Source organism: Bos indicus, chromosome 14 (genome assembly GCF_029378745.1).
Source record: "Bos indicus isolate NIAB-ARS_2022 breed Sahiwal x Tharparkar chromosome 14, NIAB-ARS_B.indTharparkar_mat_pri_1.0, whole genome shotgun sequence".
NCBI classification, from domain to species: domain Eukaryota; kingdom Metazoa; phylum Chordata; class Mammalia; order Artiodactyla; family Bovidae; genus Bos; species Bos indicus.
In genome coordinates, this window is record NC_091773.1 from 12,372,260 (window position 1) to 12,392,994 (window position 20,735).

Here is a 20,735-nt window from a genome sequence, read left to right on the forward strand (position 1 = left end):
TTGGATAATCTGGTCATAATGTATTCATTCATTCATTTATTAATTCCACAACAAATATATTCATTGAGTGTCTGGTTTAGATCAAGCTTAAGAATTGTGAACACAACAGATACCCTCTCTAGCCATGAAAAACAAAGAGAGATGCCAAAGGAAGTACCACCTGTCTCATGGCCATGTCCTGTTCCTGTTCCACCCTGGCAGATGAATCATGGTTCTTCACAGCTCATCATGGTTGCTGCACTTCCCTTGCCAGAGGTTGGTCTGAGGCTGGACATGTGACATACTTCTGGTCAGTGTATGGAATTTTACAAGAGGCCTTCTTGGAAACTTTCCCTCCCTAATACATGAAAGGAGCCCTTTTGGCACCTGCTTGCTTCATTCTCATCTGAGATGATGTCTTAGGAAGACATGATGCTTGAAGCTGAGGCAGCCATGTTGCAAACCATGAGGAGAGTCATGGCCAAAACTCAAAGGATGGAAGAACAGAAAGACATGCAGAGCATGGGTCCTCAGTGACATCAAAAGGTGACATGCATCAGTGTCTAGCAAGCATATCATCAGCTCAGCAGCAGGATGTGCAGAGCACTATGTTCTATACATGATTACAATAGAGAAACATGAAACCATGTCGCATCCCTTTATCCCAGCTCTATTTTATATCAGGTGACGGACAAAGCGCTTTTCACAATAACTTTTTTCTTCAGCACAACTGATGCTCACAGGATTAAGGTGGGGAGCCATGTCCTACTCACCCACATCGGCTATGGTTTTTAACCTCTAACATCCCTTCCCCCTTCTTCTGCTAATAGCACCTCAATTTTCTTATAAGTAACTACAGTCCACTCAGTTCTGGATGAAGCAGCAATCATGGTGTCTGGGTTCCCCTCCCACATACCTGACACATAGTAAGTCCTAAAAAAAACTACTAATGGTCTCTTTAAAGGAGATTCGCCTTCTCTTAACCCCATTTTATATACTTAACATATATAAAAATTTGCCCTCTTCCCAAGACTTGGCTAAGTTTTTTTTTTTCCAAGTGGATCATCTATTTCTTTCTAGGAAACCACTTATTCTAAATAGATTTACCACATAATTAAAGCTTCTACTAAGCAGACAAGTAAAGCTCCAGTCTCCCAAATCCCGAGTTTTCTCAACACAGGTTAGCCCTGAAGGTAGGTAGAGAAGGCGCACTGTTACCAGGGAAAAGGGAGTCAGAGGGGAAATATGTGGGAAGAGTCTTATCACTCACATGTGTTACAGAAATATTATCAACAAACACAAACTCTGAGAACACAGATTTCCCTGAAAGCACACTGTCACTGCCAGCAAAAGACTGCACGTGTTTAACACTGGAAAGAAATGAAGAGACAAGTTTTGCCTAGAAGGTTCACAAGTATTTGCAATCTGTTGATGTTCTTACTACAAACTTGTAGATTCACACTGCTCAGGCTATTTATTGCAGAGACTGACCAGCTTCAACGACACTACAATGACGGTCAATCTGGCCTGGCACCTGTTTTTGGAAATACGCATTTATTGGACCACAGCCAAGCCTATTTGTTTAGATATTGTCTATGGCTCTTTTCATGCCATGGGTTAAGTCTTTGTGACACAGGTCATTTGTCTTGTGAAGTCTAAAATCTTTACTTTCTGGCCCTTTACAGAGAAAGATTGCTCACTGTGGGTCTAGTATAACAGTATCAGCAGTGACGATCAGTTATTGAACATTTAGGTACATTCAGAACCTCTGAAGTAGGTACCCAGTCTCATTTTTCCAAAAGGGAAGGAAAGTGAAGCATAGAGAAGGATTGTTGTTGCTGTTGTTCAATCACTCAGTCGTGTCCGATTCTCTGCAACCCCATGGACTGTACCCCGCCAGGCTTCCCTGTCCATGAGGATTTCCAGAAAAGAATTTTGGAGTGGCTTGCCATGTCCTTCCCCAGGGGATCTTCCCAGCCCAGGGATTGAACCCATGTCTCCTGCAAGTCTCTGGCATTGCAAGTGAATTCTTCACCACTGAGCCTTAGTAACCTATCAAAAAGCAACACAGACAAAGTGAGGACTCAAGCCTAGACATGTACATTTACTTATTAATAGTTGCTGATCAACTTCTATGTGCCAGGCATGCGCCAGGTGCAGAGAACAAAGCAGGAAAACCACTGCATCGTTGCATTGAGACTTCCCTGCCTGTTCAGTGGTTAAGAGTTGGTGCTATCACTGCTGGGGCCCGGGTTCAACCCCTGTTTGAGGAACTAAGATCCTGCAAGTCACAGGGCCAAAAACAAACAAACAAACAAAACACCCTGCATAATTTTTGCCTCGTGGAACTTACGGGGGATGGAGAGAAAGTGCTGTTATATAGATAATCACATTAATGTATGTATTATATATGATTACCAGTTGTGTGAGAAAAGTTGTGAAAGAAAAGCATAGGGTATTAGAGAAAGAAAAAGAGGGGTTAAGAGTAGGTAGGAAGAGGGAGCCCTTAGGCTGGATTCTCAAGACAGCAGAGCCTGCGGTAAAGCTTACCTTATTGTTGTTTAGTCACTGAGTCGTGTCTGACTCTTCTGTCACCCAATGGATGGTAGCCTGCCAGTTTCTCTATCCTTTGAATTAAAGCTTATCTGTGAAGGCTTTCTTGGGAGGTGCAGACTAGAGCCTCAAGAGAAAAACAAGGAAGAGCAAGAGAAGAAAGAGGGAAAGCAGATGCGAGGTGATGTTACCTAAGCTGGCAACAGTCTGGGGAAAAATATAGCCTATGGCTCAGATGATGGGCCATCAGGGGAAACGTGGCAGGTCATCCAGGAGAAGGAAGGGAGAAAGACTCTCCTGCTGGCTCCTTCTCATCTCCTGCCTTCCCTGAGGAAAGCTGAGACAATCTGAGATATTAGGAGGCCAAATGATCCTCAGGAGAAAGCCTGAGATGTTAGGAGGCCAGGTGATACTCAGGAAGTGGTGCTGTCCATCGAGAGTTGTTTCAGTACAGAGGGTCGGAAGTGGCTCAGAAAACCTAGAAGACCCACAAAGTGAGCCAGTCAGGGGCCGAGGTCAGGGAGCCTCTCTGAGGAAGTGACCTTTCCACTTGAAACTTGAAAACTGAAGTGAATGAATGGGAGGAAATATTGCACAGGCTGAGGTGAAAGGAAGTACAAAGGTCCTGAGGCCGGAGACAGACGGGCATATTCAGGGAACTGAAAAAGACTTGGGGCTCTGAAGTTCCACTCCACAGATCCATACGCCCGCTCCACCGTTTATGAGCTGTGTGACCTGGGGAAGTTTCTGAGTCCCTCTGAGCTTCTGTTTCTTCTCCAGGAAAATGGAGATCATCCTTGTTCTTATCTCACAGAGAGATTGTAGGATTAAGCTAAGCTGCATCAGGCGTTTAAGTACTTAGTACAGTCTCGGGTTCATAACAGGCAAACAGATAGTGTTAGCCATCATTTTTATTATTACTACTACTACTGTTATTACTTAATTGGACCTATTATTCATAAATTAAAATAGCTGGAGAAGGGCCCTGGAATTTGCATGCTCAGAATATTCCTGCGATGGTCTATATTACACTTCATCCTTCTGTAAAAGGTTTGTGCATCTACACCCTTACAAAACTTGCCTGCAGGGCAAGTGAATTTCCCAATTCTATTGTTGGATTTGGTCCATTGAATTTGTTTGGCCAGTGGACTGTGAGGCACACCCTGCAAAAGTCTAACATGACTGCATACCTGAGATTGCTTTCTTAGATTCTTGCCTTCTGCCCAACCAGCCCATTGTACGTTGGGGCTGGTCTTCCAATGTAGTCACAGATCCCAAAAAAGCCTATGGAACTCACTCACAGTCAACCCACAGTTCCAGGCAGAGGCCATGATGACTGAGTGAAATTTACTCAGTCGTATCTGACTCTTTGTGACTCCATGGACTATACAGTCCATGGAGTTCTCCAGGCCAGAATACTGAAGTGGGTAGCCTTTCCCTTCTCCAGGGGATCTTCCCAACCCAGGGATCGAACTCAGGTCTCCCGCATTGAAGTTGGATTCTTTACCAGCTGAGCCACAGGGAAGCCCATGATGACTGTAGGCACCATGTAAAATGAAAGGAAAATAAATTTTAGTTATTATAATCACTGAAGTCTGGAGAGTAGGGAGTTCTTTGTTATGCAGCAAAACTGACAGATGCACTCTCTAATGATTCTTTTATGCACAAAACTATTAGGTGGCAATCTGCCTGCAAATGCAGGAGATGTAAGAGATGCAGGTTTGATTCTGGGCTGGGAAGATACCTTGGAGGAGGGCATGGCAACCCATTCCAGTATTCTTGCCTGGAGAATCTCATGCACAGAAGAGTCTGGAAGGCTATAGTCCTAGGGCCGCAAAGAGTCAAACACAGCTGCGTGATTTAGCACACACATGAAAATATAAAGCACTGAGTTTTTACCATGGGCTCTTAAGGCAGTTTCTTTTGTGCAGGGACAGATATCTGTGTAGAGACTCAAGGAGATGCGTGTATGTATTGAGATGGAAGTATGGGAGATGACAATATCAGAGAATTAGCTCTACTGGCTGACATTAAGAAATACCCAGAGCTAACAATGAACACCTTCACTCAAATCTCTCAGCCCTCTTTTGTTAAAGGGGCAGCCCCTTCCTACCTTTGACACACACCCCTCTTTCTGCACATACCACCGGGGGTGATTTTTGTTCCCTTCTAGGCATCTCGAGATGGGCATTTTCAATTTCTGCTGTCAGCAGAGGGGTTTGATATTGCCTTTCTAGGCTGCCAGATGGATGCTGTACTTTTTATTGTCGTCATTAATACTATCATCATCATTGTCATCGTAAGGCTGGACTCAACAAATGCATCTTGATGTGATGAATTAATTTGGGGGATCAGAGTCCTGAAACCAAGGTCACTGGTCAATCACTGCCAAGAGCCCTGCAGAAAAAGAGAAGCTGGCAGTATTCAGGATCTGGAATGGGACATCATCAGAGCTTGGTGACCTGGCATGAACCAGGCCCTCTGAATAGGCACTTCACAAAAACCCACAGAACTTTGCCAGCTTCAAGTCTCCACACTGCCTCACTGACCCTCACTGAGTGACCACACCCAGGGCCTTCCAGTGACTCTGCAGGGAACCATGCCACCACCACTAGCTGAGGTGATCATTCATTCTTTATCGGCATCACTGCAGTTTCATAGTCTCTCTACAGTGTTGTTCATTCAGGCTTTCTTATCTCCCAAGCCTTTTATAACAATCCCCGCTCTTTTCATTCTTTCGACTATGCAGTCCAGGCAACTGGCTTTCTTGCCTGCTTCCTTGCATGTCACAAACTGGCACTCCCCACAGCCTTAACTTTAATTAATTCTTTGTTTTGTTTGACGTCTAGCCAACAGCCAGCAACTCCCTGGGTTTTATTCCTGGTCACTCAAATAAATAAACTAAAAGTTAATTTGTTGTTCATTGATTACAATTTAGTGCAGAGCTGATATAACAGGAAATAATGTTTTTCTAGGCATCCACAGTAGCACAGTAGAGGTACTGGGTTTTGTTTTGGTTTAGTTTAGTCAGGAGTGGGGGTTAAGGATAGCTTTTCTTTAACGTTCATTATCTCATTTGATTCTCTCAACAATCTGACAAAGTAGACAGCACGGGAATTATTATCTGCATTTCACAGATGAGGAACCCAAACTCAGAGAAAGCAAATGACTTGCCCAAGGTGACACAGCTCAGAAAAAGCTAACTGTGGCTAAAACCCAGCCAACCTGACTCTCAGTTCAGCCAAATGGTTGTGAGTGGCTCCATTTCCCATCATGTCACATGGGATAATATTAATACTTTACATAATGTATCTGCCTTGACTTTTTCTGGGCTATCCAGAATGGTTTCCATGGACCTGCAGCTGTGTGAGATGCTCTATAAGAAAGATTTTCTGGGGCCAAATATGTCTGGACTAGGCTGTATGTACTATGTCCTCCTCTGCGTTTCACCATGTTGATTAGCATATGACAGCCTCTGAGAAGTCCTGCTGTACACGACTTAAACATGTGTGTGACCCGAATTGTCTGAATAGATTTGCCCACGAGGCAAGAGTGGAAGCAGAGAAACCACATCCCAACGAAACAGGCAAAAGGTGGGGGACATCTGAAAGAAGGGAGGTGGTAGCGGAGGTGGTCAGACAAATAGATTCTGGAATATTGCAGATGCAGAGCCACCCAGATTGGCTAGTGGATAGGATGTAGAGTTTAAGAAGGTGAGAGGAGACGAGATGTCCAAAAATATTAGGGCTGAGCAGCTAGATGAGTAGAATGGCCACTTACTGAGACGCTCTCCCAGACTAATAGCCCCGTCTTCTCTTACAGCAGCAGATCCCTGGCCTTCAGGGATTGCATCATTTTAGTTTTATCTTTGTGGCTGAGATTTTTACACTGGGTGAGGACTTAATACTGTGTCCTCTGTGTCTAACACATTGTAGTCAATAAATATTTGCTGAATAAATGAATGAACATAGGCTACCATGTAGTAGCTGTTTAATAAATTTTAGCTACCATATTATTTGGAGGAAAAAATGGCAACCCACTTCAGCCTTCTTTCCTGGAGAATCCCATGGACAGAGGAGCCTGGCAGGCTACAGTCCATGGAGTTGTAAGAGTTGGACAAGACTTAGCGACTAAACATACCATATTATTAATCCATTTAATGCATCCTCAGTCACTCAGTCATGTCCGATTTTTTGCAACCCCATGGACTATAGCCCACCAAGCTCCTCTGTCCATGGGATTTCCCAGACAAGAATACTGGAGTGAGTTGCCATTACCTTCTCCAGGGGATCTATGCAACCCAGGTCTCCTGCATTGGCAGGAGGCTTCTTTACCAGTGAGCCACCAGAGAAGCCCAATCCACCTAGTTCAGCTCAGTTCAGTTCAGTCACTCAGTCATGTCCGATTCTTTGCGATCCCATGGACTGCAGCATGCCAGGCCTCCCTGTCCATCACCAACTCCTGGAGTTTACTCAGACTCATGTCCATTGAGTCAGTGATGCCATCTAGTATGTGTGTATTAACTTTACTTGCTAATTTAGTATGAAGTGGGGTGTTGGAGAGAAGGAGAAGAGCAGTGACTGCTAATGGGAAGGAAAAAAATGATCAGAAGACGTAGTTCTAATGGGAGCCCTGTCCCTGTATTTCTGTACTTGGATGAGTTCCCTCCCCTCTCTGAGTCAGTTCTTCCAATCCTATTCAAGAAGGGGTAGAACAATATGATTTCCATCAGCCCTGCACTTTGCACCCAGAAGTCTAAGTAGAAGCCACGATCTGTGTCCTCAGGAACATGCCATGCAGCATCCTGCTCAGGACAGACTGGCTCACCAAATGCTCCATCATCCTGAGCAGCCTAAGTGCTTTAAGCACACAGCACAGAGGAAAACAATGGTGACTGGAGTGGCTAAGATGGTTCCTGGAGGTTTCTTTCTTGCTCCTTCCAAGAGCCTGAAATAACAAATGAATATGGTGACATTTGCTGGAGGGAAAAAAAAAAAAAAAAACACACCTTTTCCTGGTTTCCTTATGCTCAACTCAGCTGACAAGTCTTCAGTAAGAACTTGCTTCTTTCCTGCCCCCAAAGAAGGACCACTGGGCAAAATGCATTGGTCTTCTAGACCTCGCTATTCTCTGAACCTTATTTCCTACATGAGAACTAGTACTTCTCTTTTTATCTAGATAGGTATTAAACAAGAAAAAAAAATACATTTCTCGTCTGAAACTTTTTTGAACCATTCTTCCCAAAGGCTAGTTAGCGTTGGCTTCCTGGATCCGGGCAGCTTACGTGACCAGTTGTCTCACCATAGTGCATCCAATGGATCCACAAGGTTTCACTAGCTCTATGAGAGTCCTTCCAGACAAGGCTACCCGGCAAATGTTGCTCGGTTTCCGTTCATTCAGTGTTGTCCTCACCTGGTTGCACAGAGCAAACATCTACCCTGAAAGATTCTCCCCCTGGGGACCATCTACTCTATCATTGCTTTTCTTGGTGCAGATGTTTTTAAAAAGTCCCCTGGTGTTAAGACCCTGCTTGCCTCTTTCTCTCCCCAGAAGAGGTCACTACTTGATTAAGAAAAACAGTAGCTTGACCCCAACCCTCAGCCCCCCACTGCTACTTAATGAGCAGTTCTCAGCAGTTAACAGCCAAACCCAAAACCCACCCAATCCTTCCTAATATTCTCACCATTGATTTTATTGTCACTGTTACTGTGAAAAATATTCATATCACCACATCAGTCTTACTTTGCAAAGATCCCAGCATGACAGTCATTTTATTTCTTCCTCAAACTGACCCTCATGGCTACTTAGCCTAGGTTATAAGTGGGAAGACTGAAGAACAAGGAGATGAATTGGCTTACATAAAGATTATCGACCCATGTCTTCTCTTTTTTTTAATTTTTTTTAATTGAAGGATAATTGCTTTACAGAATTTTGTTGTTTTCTGTCAAACCTCAGCATGAATCAGCCATAGGTATACATATATCCTCTCTTTTTTGAAACTCCCTCCCCTTTCCCTCCCCACCCCACCCCTCTAGGTTGATACAGAGCCCCTGTTTGAGTTTCCTGAGCCATATTTGCTTGCTATCTATTTTGCATATGGTAATATAAATTTCCATGTTACTCTTTCCATACATCTCACCCTCTCCTCCCCTCACCCCATGTCTATAAGTCTGTTCTCTATGTCTGTTTCTCCATTGCTGCCCTGTAAATAAATTCTTCAGAATTACTTTTCTAGACAAGTTCAGGTGTTGAAAGAAAAGGCATCAGAGTTCATTGGCTGAGCCACTCTTCTAAAGGCAGGGGAGAAAGACCGGAACATGATGACAATCCAAGACAAGAAGTGCCACCCCATAAGGACAGAAGAGAGGTGATTTGAAAGCTAGTGGCTAAGCTAGAGAGTAACCCACATCCTTTCTAGTTTCAGGATTCCCAGAAAGTAAACAATGGAAGCCCAGCTGCAAAGACAACGGCAGCAGAAGAGCCCACCAGGCCATCATAGGGATGGGATCAAAGATCAGGCTGATGCCCCATGGATTCTTTGTCACCAAATGAAGTGCCAGAATTGCATAGTTATGTCATTGTCAGTGATGGGTTTCAAGTAGCATATAGATGAAAAACGGGGGAGAAGGGACAGGTTTTACTGAAAGTTTATCAGAGACTCACAAGAACAAGAGACTTAGAGAACAAGATCATAGTAGTTTGGATAATTAAGGAAGAGAAAATGCAACGATGATCTTAGAGGAAAAAGGAAGAATGCAGTTGAACATAACCATCAAAGCTGACCTAGATGTCAGTGGATTCTAAGAGATCATTTATCTTTGAAATCTCAGAAGCAAGAGTCATACAGCTGGGATCCCAAATCTGAGAACTCAGGCCTCAGAAGCATCTAATGGACCAAGGCCTGGATGTTTACTCAGCTCCGGTGGCTTAAGGATGAGCATTGGGTGTATACTCTCTGAGATCTGTGGTAGGTAGAGGCCCCTACTCTGTGACAAGCCTACAGAAAAAGATGCTGTACCAATAGAGAAGAAGGTTGGGTGCTGGACAGCTCCCTAAAAGGAAGTTCAAGAGAGCCCACCACATGTGAGTTTGGTATGGATCCTTATAAATCCAATGGTTCTTCCAAAATGTTCTAGAAGATGTGGAGCACTCTAACATTCATGGTCCATATCAGTAATATCTATAATTTAATAAGCACCTAGTATGAATTGAGTAAGCTAGTAAGTACTATATACACATATTATCACAATAGATTTTCAAAACAGGCCTACAATAGTTCTTATTCACTCTATTTTGTAGAAGAGGGACCTGAGACTCGGAGAGGCAAGACAACTTTTCCACAGTTTACAGTTAAAATTACAACCCAGACCTAGACATCTATACAAAACTGCAGCTCTTTCTACCTGATACCAAGACCTCTGGGCAAGACCAGATAACATGAATTTCCAATCAAGAGGTCTTTGATGGAAGAGGAATTAAGAAGCTGTGGCAACCAAGTTGCAGAAGATACTTTTGATAGGAGTCTGAGCTAACTTAACATCTGACATCATCCCCCAAAATGAGAGAAAAGTAATAAACTGTTGGGATAATTCCAACAGTGCATTATCTCTGGTGTGTGTGTTTTATTATATGATTCAAACAATAAATAGACAAGCGCGTGTTGAGCAGTACACTGGTTAAGTGGGGTGTTTTTAGTATTTTTAAGTCTTTATTGAATGTGTTATATATGATACTGCTTCTCTTTTATGTTTTGTTTTTTTGGCCATGAGGCACGTGGGGTCTTAGCTCCCTGACAAGGGATTGAACCTGCACGCCCTGCGCTGGAAGACAAAGTCTAAACCACTGGACCTCCAGGAACGTCCCAAGACACTGTATTATTAGAGCCTACGGAGGATGCAAGAAGGCGTAAGCCAGGATGTTTCTCTGTTTTCATTCAAACACCTTGAAATCTCACTGTCTTCCTATGTGCTTAGAAAAGTCACTAGTAATTTAAATTATACTGGTTCAGATATGAAGTGACAAGGGTCCCCAGGAAGGATACTCAGGAGGGTTTCACAAAATTATTAACATCTGAGCTCTCCACTGAAGGTTAGATTTCAATAAGTGAACGAGAGATAGGATGGCATCCCTAGAAGAGATAATGCTAAATGCAAAGGCAGAGAGAGAGCTTGTTCCAGCCAGAGCTGAGAGGTGATAATATTATGGAGTGAGATAATTTTAAAAAGACACTGCAATAAGTATATAAGCGATTTTGAATCTGAAGTAAAGGAGCTTGGCATTTATAGTAAAAGTGAAAGGAATCTGAAGGAGGCATGTGAAATAGACAGGGACAAGTCCAGCACCAACTACAGTGCTCAGAACCACGTATCTGATACATGTTTCCTAAGTGAAGAAATGAAAGAATACCTTGTACAGGATGTGCTGACAAGGAAAGAAAGAGAAAAAATCCAAAACACCACTGATGACAATAGCAGCCTACATGATATACGTAGAAGTAGAAAAGCTATTGGACTTCCCTGGTGGCTCAGATGGTAAAGCGTCCGTCTACAATGAGGGAGACCCAGGTTCGATCCCTGGGTTGGGAGATCCCTTGGAGAAGGGAATGGCAATCCACTCCAGTACTATTGCCTGGAAAATCCCATGGACAGAGGATCCTGGTAGGCTACAGTCCATGGGGTCGCAAACAGTCAGACATGACTGAGTGACTTCACATTCATTCATTCAGAAAAGCTATATGGAAAGTTTGGAAGCAGTGAAGAAGACAGCATAAAAGGAAAAGAGGTTTATTTTGATTCTAGCATTATTTCCTGAGCAGCAGTTTACACCAAGAAGAGAAGGGCAGGGAGTCTTCAAATAACCTCAAAATTTAAGAACCCATAATTCTACCAGCAGAGCTAAATATGCCTATACATGTCTCTGGAAGAGCAGAGACGGAGTCAGAAGAAGGAAAGGAGGAGCAGAATCTCTAAAAGCAGAAAGTAAAACATATGAAAATGAACACATGCTAAGCTTTAGAGCTCATGTTTCACCTTTCTGTTAACTGGGTAGTTGATATTCAAATTACCTGTGATCTTATTATGCCCACTTTGCTGATGGCAAAAATGAGGCTCGGGGACTTGACTCCAGGAAAACTGATTCTAAATCCTGGTTGGTTTTGTTATTTCTTTGTTTCTATTTTCCCATATGGAAAAAGAAGAGAGTAGGTGAAGAGAAAAATAGAAAGATGAAATCCTAGGAAGTCTCATCGGCAGATGTCGGAAAATCCATGGTAGGCTGTGCCTTGCAGGGACCCAGATTTGAACCTATGCTGAACTTTTCTCTTTGACATAGGAATGTATAATCATCTGCTTACCTAGGAGAAATAGCAGTGAGTTATAATCATTTTCTCTCCCGAGAGTTAGTAATTTTTTTTTTAATGCAAAGAGATTTTATATATGTAGCTGATATTTTTTTAACAAGTCTGTGTTGAGTCAATAAACATCTACCTTCTCCATTTCTCCTCTCTGCGCCATTCAGTCATCAAATTCCAACAGATGTCAGGGAGTTCGCACCCAAGCCCATAAGCCCCAGAATGACATAAGAAAAAAGTGAAGTCACTCAGTCGTGTCTGACTTTTTGCGACCCCATGAACTGTAGCCTACCATTCTCCTCCGTCCATGGGATTTTCCAGGCAAGAGTACTGGAGTGGGTTGCCATTTCCTTCTCCAAGGGATCTCCCAACCCAGGGATTGAACCCGGATCTCCTGCATTGTAGGCAGATGCTTTACCATCTGAGCCAACAGGGAAGTAAATATAGAATGACATAAAGCTACAGTAATTCTCATCAAACAAGATCTGACCACTGGGAACAAGTCCCATAACTTCAGCAATTTGGTTTCTTGGGAAGAGCCCCCAAAATGTTAACTTTCCCTCCCTGGAAGGATCAGAAACCTGGGAGAAGTCATAGATGGTGTATTCCTGTGATCAACATCCTTCTTACCATGGGGATGACAGAGATTTCACAAAAGCTTTACGAGGCACAGTGAATTATAAAGGCTGTCAGCCGCAGTCGCCTTCACAAAGACCAGTTGTTGCCATCATTTCTCTAATAAAGTTTCAACAGAACGGTTGTTCAAATTCCTTTCTGTGTCTGCTAGGACTTGGGAGGCCTTGTCATGATTCATTCAGACTCACCAGGTTCTACCAACAAGCAGGAAATGATCCTGAGTTACCCTCCACCAGTGACTTAGAAACTAATCTGAAAAACATGCTTGAATTTAACACCACAAACAGCTGGTTGTTGTTGTTTAATCACTAAGTCATGTCTGACCCTTTTTGTGACCCCATAGACTGTAGCCCCCCAGGCCTCTCTGTCCATTTCTGGAGTGGGTTGCCATTTCCTTTTCCAGGGGATCTTCCTAGGGATCAAACCTGCCTTTCCTGTATTGGCGGGCAGATTCTTTACCACTGAGCCACCAAGGAAGTCCTATTAGAAAGAATGGTATTCCCTCCACTTCACCATTGAGGAAACTGATGAAGGGCTACGGAGAGACACGTAAGGTCACAAGGTCACACAGCGTGTTCATAGTGGGGATGGGATTCAGATTCAGGTAATATGGTCCTAGAAGCTCTAAATACTAAGCTCTATTTCCAAAGGACACAATCACGAGAAGGAGGTTTATCCCTATTCAAACCGAAGTGTTGCATCAAGAAACAGAATGAACTGGAGGCCAACCTGATGGTGTTGTTCCTATTCATTCGCTAAGTCCCATCTGACTCTCTGCAACCCCATGAACTAGGGCTTGGTTTCCCTGTTCTTCAGTCTCTCCTGGAGTTTGCTCAAATTCATGCCTATTGAGTTGGCGATGCTATCTAATCATCTCATCCTCTGCTGCCCCCTTCTCCTTCTGCCTTCCATCTTTCTCAGCATTGGGGTCTTTTCCAATGAGTCAGCTGTTCTTATGGGCTTCCAGGTGGCACTGGTGGAACTCACCTACCAATGCAGGAGACATTAGAGATATGGGTTTAATCCCTGGGTCAGGAAGATCCCCTGGAGAGATGGCAACCCACTCCAGTATTCTTGCCTGGAGAATCCCATGGACAGAGGAGCCTGCTGAGCTACAGTGAATAAAGTTGGAAAGAGTCAGATACAACTGAAGCAACTTAGCAAGCACACAACCTGAGGGTGGCACCAGGATTAAAAGGGAAGCCACCCCACCCCTAGATGTAAAGTCAAATCTCACAGGGACAGGTGGACACTGGCCTGCCCTGCACCACCCTGCCCACCCAAGATTCTCCATCCAATGCTCATTTGGGGGGCTCTGCTCTCCATTTTATTCTTTAGTAACATCAGGAGGAAGCCTATATCTCCCTATGAGATGTGCCTATTTGGTTCATCTGATACACACTGCTGACCCAGGAACAGAGTGAGGTGCTGAGGTTACAAGGCTAAGGTGCTCCCAGCCTCCCAGTGAACATACCAAGAGATCGGATTCTGGACTGTGACAGATATGTATGCAGGAGTCTGCAGAACAGAGAGGAGGGCCAGGGCAAAGTCCAGGGACACCTACATCTTTGTCACAGGTTGACAGGCATAGATCCCAGCATATTTTCAGGCTTCTTGCCACTGATCTGAAAGTGGGAAGTGCTTTGGTCTTACCGTTGAAACAAGCTAAGATGTTTGAGGCAAGAATCTCTTAGTGGATCCCCTGAGATCACAGATGGACATCCCACATGGTCATCAGCAGCTGTTCACCTCTCTCTGACTATCAGAACAGTGACAATAGCCGAAGTGGCTGAAAGACATCAAATAAACCTGAACCACAAACCAAGGATGCCTTTAGACCCAGTACAATAGACTTGTCCACTCACCACATGCATCATCTCTTCTAAAAGCTCTTTCAACTGGATATATATACAAACATACACACATGCCCTGCTCACATCCCTTCAAACACATCCACTCATGCATGAGCACAGATTCTCCTGAAGCAAATATTATTTTTAAATATTTGAGGCCAGTGACCTGAGGGTCTGTAGAACCTGAATTCCTGCAGCAGCGATTTTCCTTTCAAGCCAAGATCAGATGCAAGTCAATACGTGTGGCCTGGATGCTGTGTCACTGAGTAAGAATTGCATGTGGATGGTGTCAAATTGAGCCCAGCATGCAACTGATCCATAATCGTGTTCGCTAAGAGCATTTAGCCTTCCGGCTCCAGGCTCTCTGATGTCTGTCTCAGAATTGTGTCAGGAGCTAATGGCAGAAAAAGAGCCAGCGTCATTTAGCTTAATTGAGCAATCATTAGGACTTCCTCCAATAAAGTAGGTGGGGGTGGGGTGGGGGGTAGGAGGGCTCAGCGAGCAACTAACTTCCCTGCAGCTATTCAGGGGTCTTGTGCCCAGGGTCTACCTTACACAGGACAAATACATCTGAAGTTGCCCAACTTCCCAGCCTGATCTAATTAGTAAACACCTTCAAAGGGATCAGGTCTACCACACACAGCAAAGGTGGGCAAATAAATATTTAAAGAGCACATCTGTGTAGGTGGAGCGGGGAGAGGAAAAACAGGTTGGAAACAAATATGAGTTCACTTTGGGAGCTCTGTTGTGTAATCGTCCTTGCCCTCGCCCCTGCACTGGCCAAACTTGCCCCTTCTCCAGGGTTTTGATGGGACCTGACACCCCAGACACTCAGCCACCCGGCCTCCAGAAAGAACTACCCCAAGATGCAGACTCAACCTGCCTTAACCCTGGTCACTCAACACAACCACTGTTTTGGATGTGAGAATTGAATGAGATCTATATAAAGGGAACCCTGCTATGCAGCAAACTCTTATTAACATGCTAGTGACTGCTGAAATTGTTGTTTTTAATCGGGCAATGATTTAAGCTAAAGGACTAATTCTCCAAGGATGGCGTGTCAGGCAACACCAGCAGTTATCAACAGCACCTCTGCTGATGATCAGCCCCGTCTACATCATTTCCTGGCTCTTTGGGCTTTTTCAGTGGCTTACGGCCAATTATCACATAGTTCCACATCACACTGCCCTAGAACAGCAACTAATGAGACCTCCCGGGTTCACCAAGGCTTTCAAAGACTCAAAGTACGTGGTTCACAAATGAACGGTAATCAGCTCCACCTCCACTGTCGGCACTGGAATACCAGCAACATTTTCAGAATTGAATTGAAGCCTAGGAGCCATGTTTGGAATCGAAGTTCAGTTCTCTGGAGTGGATCATCTATGTAGACCAATATAAGCTTTTCAATGCATTTTATTTGCCACATCAGAGGGGGAGGGTGGAGAACACCACTCATGGGGCACCGCTGGATGTCAGGTATGATGCTGGGTGCTATCCCTTCCCTCTCTCACTTAAGGCTCCTGATGAACCATGTGTCATTATCCTCATCTCACAGAGGAAGCTGAGGCATCGGTGCGTCAGTGGGCTACACGCACTCCAGTGTTTTGTTTTGTGTTTAGTGTTCGTTGGCTTGGTTTTGGTTTTTCTGCTGTACCATGTGTATTTTGATCACTCATTCAGCAAAACTGTAATTATCAGTCCTCTTTCCATTAAATTGCAACACAGTTCAGTGCTGAACCTATATTCATTCATTCATCCATTCAAGACATAGTTATCAGACACTAGGAATAGAGAAGTAAAAATTTTAAAAAGTACCTATTATTATGAAGCTTATATTTTGGATATATTTTGGAAGAGAGACAATCAATCAAGCAAATAAGGAAGGAAGGAAAGAAGGGATGAGGTTATTTATCAGAAAGAGATGAATGTCATGTAGGGACTGAAGAATGTGATAGAGAGGCAGGTGGTATCATTGATTGGACACTCAGGACAGGACTCCTGAAGGAGGAGACCTTTAAGCTAGAACTGAATGACAAGAAGGAGGGGGTCATAGAAGAGCAATGGGTAGAGACTGCTACCAAAAAGACTGCAAAAGTTCTGAGATGGGGAGGAGCTTTAAGAATACAAAGAACAGAAGAAAAGCCCAGTATGGCTTGAACAGGTGAATGAATGAGGGTTAGAGCCACACAAAATAATGTCAAAGAGATGGATAGGAGCCAGATGGCACAAGGCTTTAAAAGTCAGGATAAGCCTCATTCATCAAATATTTGTTGAATGAATAAATGCACAGACCTTGAAGCACTATGGAAATGTAAATACCAACTGCCTTTCAGGAGTTCAGTTTGTCAAAAGATGAAAGGAATCTACATCCATTCATCCAAGAAGTATTTACTGAGGCCCTAGAGTGTGCCAGGCACCATGCTACATAGAGGGGGCACCAGAATGGATAAGCCAAATTCCTTGATTTCAACCAACACATGGCTTTGAAGAAAGATACAAGACCATAGCACAGAGTAGCAAGCTCTTTAATTTGAGGAAACACTATGCGAGCACATGGAAATCCACCATCTTAGCCTGAAAAAGTCAAGGAAAAGGCTAAGAGAGCATATGAAGTACATCAAGATGAAGAGCTCAGAGATAAGTTGGTCTCTGAAGACTAGGAAGGCCAGGAAAATTTCCCAGAGAGAAAACTGGACTTAAACTGGGTCTTTGGATGTAAGCAGGAGGGGCTCCCAGTTGAAAAACAAAGGCTTCAAGCTCCCAGTTTGAATCAAAGGTCAACACCTTGGTGGGGCATTTGCAGCTTCCCACACCGACTGCTGCTCCTAACTTACACTGTCTTCACACACACACGCGTGCTTACGCTCCCGCTGGTCCTCCCTCTCTGCTGAAACATAGATGAAATGACTAGCTAATCACTTCCCAAACTGCTTAGCATCTTAGTCACTCTGAAAGAAAGTCCCATCCCCATTCCAACTAAGATCATGTACAGTTTCCTGATGATCGAATAGCCCATGGATAGGAGACTCCTAATATAACCATGTGTTTCACTTTGGAGCGGTTCATTTTCCTCAGCAAAGATACCCATCTTTAAATGCAATGGAAGACTGCTTCCCCAATGCAGCCATTCCTTGATTCTAATTTTAATCGCGGAAGTCTTTCTGGTCACCTATGGCTGGGTAAAAATCAATAGGAAACCATAGCAGCACATGAGTAAGCATTCACCTTTCATTTATGAATATATGGGTCGCCCAGAAAGACTGTATCACAGGCTCCAGGTGACTCTGTTTCACACGACTTTCATCTTCCTCTGGGACCAGTGGGCCAGCAGCATTCTGTTCTGGTGGTGATAACAGAAGTACAGAAGACTGAGTCCTCCAGAGGCACACGATAACTTCTGCCTCCATTTCATTGGCCAAAACAAGTTACACATCCAAACCCAAGCTCAAAGATAGTGCTCAAGAGAACAAACACTCTGCCCACCATAAGGCGACTGCAAGAATAGAGGCAGTGGGATAAAAATCGCAACCACAGACGTTATAAAGAATTCATCCCACTTCTCCCACTAATGTCAAATCTCAGAAGGTAGAGCATATGTTCCTACAAATACCCTTACTTTCCAGATTAAGCTTCCTCATTCCTTATTTGGTACGTCCTCAGAAACCCTCTCTTTGCTCCAATCTGTGCAAATCCTAGTGTGTTAACATCTCTAACTAATGTTGATTGCAATCAGATGTGGCCATGGTGTGTCTTCCAGCATGGATTTGCCAGAGCAGGAGAGTGGGTACATCTGCAAGAATTTGTTGCTTAACAGAACACTTCAAAAACTACTAACAGCTCATTCTTGCAGTGGTCAGCTAGGCAATTCTTCTGGTCTGGGCTGAATGCAGTTGAATGTATCTGGGCTCACTCACGTGTCTGCCATCATCTGGCAGATGGGCTAGAGGTTGGTTGGTCCAGGATGACCTTGGTTAGGACACCTGAGGTCTCTCTTACATTGCCTGCCTCCAGAAGGATAATCAAGAGTTATTCACATGCCTGTATCAGAAGTCTAAGGGTTCCAGATTGTGTAGGCAGCATGCATGAGGAGTAGGTTCCAGACGGCATATCACTTTGGCCACATTCTATTGGCCAAGGCCAATCACAGGGTCCACCAAAATCAAGAAGAAGGGAAACACTTTATCTAACATGGGGAAAGCTGCAAAGTACTTTGGCCATGGGCAAGCAGTTTCTTTTTACAGGGGTCCTCTATACCATACGTCCATGAACACATGATATGTAGGCAAGCTGACCTTAGGTTTTGGTCCACATGGCACTACTGTACTGACTCACAGAGTTAGAAATCAGTTAATAAGTTCAGACTTGGAGTCATAAACTGTTATCAAGTAAATTCATATTACAGTTGTATTCATGCTGATGATCTGAACCAAAGTATAATCCTTTTTTTTTCTATTTCATCTCCATTGCTTTAGCCAGCTTCTATCCATCCATAACCATTCTTGTAACAATCCTTTGCATAACTTTTCAAAAAGTGAAAATGTTAGTCACTCAGTCGTATCCGACTCTTTGCAACCCATGGACTGTAGCCCACCAGGTCCCTCTCTCCATGGAACTCTCCTGGCAAGAATACAGGATGGGTTTCCATTCCCTTCTCCCAGGGATCTTCCTTACCCAGAGATCAAACCTGGGTCTCCTGAATTGCAGGCAGATTCTTTACCATCTGAGCCACCTCAAAGAACCCACCAAATTCTGAACATCATCATCATGTACTCCTTTACCATATCTGGTGTAAGAAATAGTTGTTGTTATAACAACTGGTTCTTACAACAAGTTCAAGACAGGGAAGATCATATTTTCTAGTCTTGCTGTATATTTCAGTGGCAGCCATCTCATTGGCTGTGCATATGGTACTTGGTAACCATGTGAAGCCACACAAGGATGAATCAATATTCAATACAACACAGTTCCAATGGTTAATCAGTGGCTCTTCAATTGTTTTTTTCAGTTCAGTTCAGTTCAGTCGCTCAGTCGTGTCCGACTCTTTGTGACCCCATGAATCGCAGCACACCAGGCCTCCCTGTCCGTCACCAACTCCCAGAGTTCACCCAAACTCTTGTTCATCAAGTCAGTGATGCCATCCGACCATCTCATCCTCTGTCATCCCCTTCTCCTCCTGCCCCCAATCCCTCCCAGCATCAGAGTCTTTTCCAATGAGTCAACTCTTCACATGAGGTGGCCAAAGTATTGGAGTTTCAGCTTTAGCATCAGCCCTTCCAAAGAACACCCAGGACTGATTCTAGAGTCCTTTTTTAAAAAGATAAACTATTATATGAAAATTCAACATGAAAAACAGATAAACACGGGACTGCTTGGCATCACTGACTCGATGGACATGAGTCTCAGTGAACTCCGGAAGTTGGTGATGGACAGGGAGGCCTGGTGCGCTGCGATTCATGGGGTCGCAAAGAGTCAGACACGACTGAGCAACTGATCTGATCTGATCAGACTTTAGCTGTAAGAGTGATATTCTTGAAGCTCTTCCTACTCAACTTCTCTCATCTCCATTAAAGTATCTGAGGGCTTCTTGGAACAAAATTCAAAAACCACTGGATAAAACCAGTGTTTTCAAAGTCTGGCAAGCATGACCCTCAATAAGTAATGTATTTTACACAATGACCCAGAACACAGGTTAACACAGATCAGTAAATCAATTGTTTCTCACAGTATTTCACCCTCAGTGCAATACAGTCTATATTTTCCATTCTATTCATCTCACTTTGTAAATATTGATCATGAATTACCTGGTGGCTCAGCCAATAAAGAACCTGTCTGCAACGCAGAAGACCTGGGTTCAATCCCTGGGTCAGGAAGATCCTCTGGACCACCGCCAAACAGCTCGTGCCCCATGGTTAGAAGCCACTGAGTTTGGTGATCTCTTAAATCTTTCAGTATTGTAAATCTATTAGTCTATCATTCTAAAGCTTCCATCCCCTCAATGTCCACTGTTTATTCTCAAGGACAAGGAGAGGTTGGTGATGGGCATCACCTAAAAGAACAGAAGTTAAGTTCTACAGAAGCTATAATAATGCTCCCAAGAGTAATGGAGACGACTTGCCCTCATGGACACTAACAAAACCAGTAGATGAGCTTGTGAGGAGAGTTTACTCTGGAGTCAGACTACTTAAGTTAAATTCCCAGTTATGCCAAGTGTAGCCTGGGTTACTTGGGTTTAGGAGAAGACTCTTGAGAGCCTCTTGTGCTGCAAGGAGATCAAACCAGTCCATCCTAAAGGAAATCAACCCTGAATATTCATTGGAAGGACTGATGCTAAAGTCCTTCCAAGAAACTTTGATGCTTTGGCCACC

General features: G+C 43.8%; 1 long non-coding RNA gene across 1 annotated transcript; it reads right to left on the reverse strand.

Annotated features, from left to right (window-relative positions):
- Nucleotides 1-16: 16 nt before the first annotated feature.
- On the reverse strand, nucleotides 17-19,404 carry LOC139186872 (uncharacterized). The gene is made up of 2 exons (XR_011570489.1): nucleotides 17,596-19,404; nucleotides 17-7,479 (listed from the first exon to the last, which is right to left on the reverse strand). It is a non-coding gene; the product is annotated as an uncharacterized lncRNA (long non-coding RNA).
- Between the last annotated feature and the right edge of the window lie 1,331 nt (nucleotides 19,405-20,735).